The following is a 6,000-nucleotide window of genomic DNA, read 5'->3' on the forward strand; positions in this document are numbered from 1 at the left end:
TGGATTTGGAATTGAAATTGAGTCTGGTGGCTCAGATCCTCACCACAGACTGTGAATGCTACCAGCTACAGAGAAGAGGCTTGAGGGAAGAAGACTGGAATAGGGAACAAAATTCTTGCAGAAATTATTGTGCATGATAATATGATTGTACACCTATTTGCATTTTATTTGCTATTTGTTTTTCTAATGTAATAAAATTTCCCTCCTACCCTTTTATGTGTCCTCTTGAATTATTCATGGTGGCAGTTGCTTTCCTCTTGTCATTCTCACACATCTCTTTTCCTCTTTTTTTTCCCCTCTTAAATTTCTCTTTAAACTAGTTCCTACTTTGGAGGTCCTACATCTCTGAAGGAAGCGAGGCCTGTCCCAAGTCTTGAGTAATCTATCCCCACTTCCAGAGACAGGCTAGTGAGAACAAAAGCTGAAAAAGCTTGTTTTCCTTCATGGTTACATATTCCCCCAAGGACGTTACCCGGGCAGTGCAAAGCAGAAACAACAGGGGACAAGTCTGCTGGCAAAAAAATCGGTCTTGCTAGTTTGACCCAATCTGAAAAGCTTTTGTGAGTGGTGGTGCACAGTGGAAGCTCCAGGCACAAAAATCTGATCTCTGGCTCTCTGCACCTGTCTGGACTACTTTTCTGAGACAGTTAATCATGACTACACTACACTACACACAAACATAAAGTCTCCTTCGATGCTCTTAGAAGAGTTCCCCCCACTGGTCTCTCCCAGTGTTTCCTAAATGGTCTGTTTACTTTATGAATTTTTGAAAATCAGTTCTTTCTCTGCTGACAGAGAGGTAGCAGGGACATCTTGTTACTAAACAGAATTTTTTCCTAGAGATTGAGTTGCACCTCACAAAATCCCAAAGAAAACTGGCAGTACAAAAAGGCCTGACTGGAAGAACATGTCTATCCCATGACCCTTGCAAGATCAGCTTGAATGAAACCGACTAGTTTTTTCTCTCTTTTTTTTTCTAAATTTCAATTACCTTTTGGAACAAACACTGAAGACACAACAGTGCAAATGACAGCAGTATCTTTGAAGGTGTAAAACAACATAAGTGTGACCCGAGTTGTGAGGACATTCATAGCACGAGAATGCCACCAACAAGGAGACATTTGGACTGGACAGAAGTAAAATATATGTAATACAAAGTGCAAAAAATTAGGTTATGGAGTTAAATTATTAAATCATATGGAGTAAGAGACATGAGCAGTGAGACCTTATTCCCATGAACCCAAGAAACAATCTGTGGCCAAACATTGCCTCTGTATGGGTAACTTACTTCCACATCAAAAATGCACAAATTTTGATAGCCAGCCTTGTTGCACATTTCACTTGCAGTACCCTCATGACAGCACAAAATGCATATTGCTAAATGGAGGTAAATTGCAAAATTTGAAAACCACAAATTTGTCTCTGGAATACCTGTAACACCTGCTGCAGCTCCAGTGAGAGCCTGCAGTTGTGGTTAGAGAGTTATTTTCAACAGGTTAAAACACTGTGTAATCCCAAGGCAAGCCACTGGACAGGAGAGTCGTGGCCTCTAGATCTCAGGGGATTGATTCTCACATCACATCTTTGGCAAGCCCCTCCAAAGCCTGAAGGGTGAAGTGACTTCCATCTCTGGGTCAGTCAGCAATTTCATTTTTCCTGTCACTGTTTGTGCTGTTACACCCTGTCTTGTGCTTTGTGGAGGCAGCACTGCCAGAAGAGAGTCTGATTCTTCTTTCCTGTGTGCATTTCCACCTGAAGAAAGGGTGGAAATTCTCCTGGACTCTCGTGCATTTTCCTTTCTACACTAGGCAACATAATTACAGCTTTCTCTTACGTTGCATTTTGTAATGAACAGCTTTTTAATCTTCTCTTCAAGTAACAAGTACACGTAAAATACTGCCTAAATTCTCCTTTCTTGAGATTTACTTACATTAGCTCTTGTTCTGTAACATAGTTCAGGTTTTCACTTGTCTTAGTGGATCCTAGGTTTTCCACCACCATCTCTTTCCAGATGCCCCTGCTCTCCCACTCACATGACATTGCCATGACTATTTTGGGCTAAAAGGACTTTGTTTATGCTATGAAGAGCAAAGTTAATAGACAACCCCTTGATAAGCATCATGTCCCACATCATATGCCTGTGATCAGAGTTCTAGAGCTGAAAAACCTTTGCAGGATGAACAACCACATGATACCATTTGATTTCTGTGTGTCATTTGCACCAGCTGTGGGACTGGGAGCTGGTGACGTGTCTTGCAGCAACCTTTGTAAAGCCAGTGCAGTGTCTGGAAAAATGAAGAAGAGTTTAATACATCCTCTAAGAGAGTTGGTAAATTATTTGTGTTGGGTTAAAACAAGAACCTGCTTGTTGCAGTACCACTGACAGATGGGATGGCTGAGAATAGAGTCTGAGGAGTGTAAGAGGGTACAAGGGCATGAGACTGGGATATTTCAGATGCTGGGGACACTGCCTGTTCTTAAAAGGTGCATCTATCACTTGCACAGCTGTCTGAACATTTTGTAGCACATCTATGTCATGGTAATTAATAATGAGTTTCTAATAGGAAAAGAAAACTGGTAAACAAAACAAAACATCCGTTGGATGTGTCATTATTCACACCTTATTACTATGGCCTCACTCCAGTCCCCTCTAAATTTGTTCCGATTACAAAAAACCCCACCTAAACCAAACCAAACTAACCAACCAATCAACCAACTCCAAAGTTTCATTTTCCTTATGAAAAAAAAGCCACTAGGTCAAGATAGGCACACAGTTACAGAGATGAAGCTCATTGGCTCTCAGCTTGCAGGATTTTACACAAGTGGCAAGGGAATTGGGGCAAAACAGTGCAATGTGGAAAAGTCCTTCCACATATTCTTATTCTGTTACCAGCATGATGAGACAGGAACCACACTTGTAAGCAAATCTGGAAGCAATTCTTCATGCAAATCATATAAACTTTTATTAACTTTTGAGGAGCACCTATTTTCAGGTTTAAGCTCACAACTGAAGCTCGGCTAGTATACTACCCACTTTGGCTAATTAAGGATTTTCAGTTAATTTAGCTTAGGTAAAATTTAAGGTTTAAAGAATAAAGGGAATGCACAATACAGACTAATGATAATTAAATGCTTCCACGGCTTCAGATGGGATTAATCTTTAATTTGAAGTAGAAATGCTCAATTAATAGGAGGCTTGTGAACATACTCTAAACTTCAATGTTATGCTTTTCCTCTTGACCCTCCTTCTGCTTCCAAAGGCTTCTCCAAACCCACCACATGAATTCAAACCTGTCCTAAGTCAGGGGCTGAAAATCAGCCCAAGACCTGTGTCCTCTTCTCCAGTAAAGTTTTAATGAACCCGAAGACATTTGTGTTTGGAAATTGGTGTCACATCCAGTCACTGCATGGTTGGAACATTCCAGCTGAGAGGGAACACTAAGGGAAAAGGAATAACAAACTTAAAAACTGGGCCATGAGCAATCTGGGGAGGAATAGTTTCTTTGTGTGGTTTTGTGCTATGGGATTTCATTGTAAGGTGATGCCACTGGGATTTCACAAGCAGTGACCTCTGCCTGTATGTCTTGAATTTTTCTGATCTTCAAAACAAAATTACTCAAAGCAGAGTCAATAGAAGTAAGTAAATAATTCCAAAGCTGTAGTGATACCAGAAGTAGCCTAGGTCTTCTATCTACAATACTTTGTGCCCTTCATGTGCAACTTGCAACAAATGCAAGTTTCAAACTTTTTGTCTCCAATATTTTTGAAGCCTCCATTTGCCCAATCTAGTTAAGAGGAAATAATAGGGAAAACCTTGGCTTTGTTAGAATAAAACCAGATTCTGCCAAAAAATTCCAAGCTGAGACCTGATGAGCTAAGAACTTAGCTGAGGTAACTCCCTGCTAAGTGGATCCTGTGCTATCCTAGACAGATTCCAAGTATTGCCAAAAAACAATCAGTTGGGCCAAGCATCTTCCATCAAGTTATTTTACATTTATTTTACATTTATTTTATATAATTTCTGTACTGCCATGGCTCTGTTTTCACATTGGTGAAATGAATGAACTGCAGCTGAATGAACTTCCAGCGTTCTACCTTACCCTTTTTTGACAGCCTAAAGGCAAGAACATGAAGTCAGCAATGGATATCTTGCCTGGTGTCTTAGGACAAATTACCTGAATCTTAATTCTGTCTGTGCAGAGAATGGATTTCCAAAGCATTGTTGAGAACCAGGCTTCTAAAGCATCAGTTTCAGCTCCTGTGTTTTAATCACGTCTCTATGGGTTTGTTGATTCCCCCTCAGGCCTCAGCTGCCCCAGCTTTCTAAACAGGAAAATCTCCACTTGCATTCTGAGGCTGACATCATTAATGTTTGCTGCTTCATTTTTTCATTATTATGTATTCCTATAAGTCCTCTGTATGGGACTACTTAGGCTTGTCTAGCAATGCTGAGAACAAAATTTTGGATTCAGATGTTTGAGAGCAGTGACCTTAGGCTGTATGATTTAACACTGCTATTAATTTTTGAAAGGCAAAAACATCTATTTCTTTATTTCTTCACAATGGATTATTCCTTCAGCTCTTATCCATCAGTTTGCTAAGCTGGAAAGACAGCACTGAAAACCCAAAGAAAATAGAAATGTTACATCATCACAGCATTAAGTTCCATTAAGTTCTTAATTACATCAGATAATTAAAGTTCTCTTGCCATTCTCCTGCACTTTTCATCAGTAAATCTCAAAGTACTTTATAAAGGAAGTTAGATCTTTATACCATAGAACTGACAGGTAATAAAAATAGGTTTAAATTCCATACTTTCCACTGCATTCGGGTTAATCACCTTGAAAATATATTTTTCTATATTTTAAAATTATTTCCCCTGCTGGAAAATTGGACCTGAACCAATCTTCATTTCTGTAAAAAAATTGTGTAGATCCCCTCAAAAATGAATGCTAGGATATGCTTCTTGATGCTTGTTTCAGTTAAAAATTTAAAAAGATCTATTTATGGCCACAAAGGTTTGAGGAAAACAAAGCTGTAAACATTAAATAAGTTTCTTTAACAGGCCAACAGATGGTTGCTACATACTGTTTGTACTTTTGCTTTGCAAATCTTTTTTGCAGTAGATATGCCTGCAACCAGAATTACAGCTGAAGCTGAAATCACTGTATAAAAGTTCACATCTCCTTCTATGACAAAGCCATATCATACATCTTATTGAATGAAATGCAAAGCCTGAGGTAGAATGAGGGAGAGCATTCCAATGGTGCCAGTTCCCAGCTGTTCAGGGGAGATGTCAGAGGCTACATGTAGCTTTTCCTACATTTTTTATCCTAGTTGTACCCACTAGCAAGCAGCAGGATTTGGTTGCTTTCTGTTTCTTAACCCTTCTCACAGGGCTCCTGGAGAGAGCCTTGAGCCTGCAGTTCCTCCCAGCAGAATCTATTGCTCACAACAGGCAAAGGAAAAACCTTTTTTAAATCAGAATCCATCCTTGCTTTTACCCAAACACAAGGAAGTTCACAATGACACCGACAAAGCTATATCAGGACTTCCTGACAGAACTAAGAATATTCATTCTTCAGCTGTAAAGGTAAATAAATGCTGGATAACCACAAATTAGCTTTTGTCTTGGTGGAAAGTAAATGCGCAAATTTCTTCACAGTTTTTTGGGAGCAGGTGGCTCCTCTCTGAATCTCATGGAAACCTCCACACTCCACTGAAAAAATACAGAACCTGCAGAAGGTGTATCTGAAAACTCCCAGAGAACAGCATTTTTATTTGCTCTTTGATCCTTCACCAAAACTTTGTAATTAATATGGCAGTATCTTTTGCACAGAAGGGAGGAAAAGGGAATTCTCCTCATTGTCTTGACCTCATGGAAATTGCTGTGCAACAAGATAGCACAAGGGTTCTCCTAGACGGGTTTTTTAAATCAAAGGCCTGGCTTGTTTTCCTTCCAGAGCAACCAAGGCATTGTGAAGTAACACCTAAATTACA

This window comes from Prinia subflava, chromosome Z, assembly GCF_021018805.1.
Source record: "Prinia subflava isolate CZ2003 ecotype Zambia chromosome Z, Cam_Psub_1.2, whole genome shotgun sequence".
Classification (NCBI taxonomy): Eukaryota; Metazoa; Chordata; class Aves; order Passeriformes; family Cisticolidae; genus Prinia; species Prinia subflava.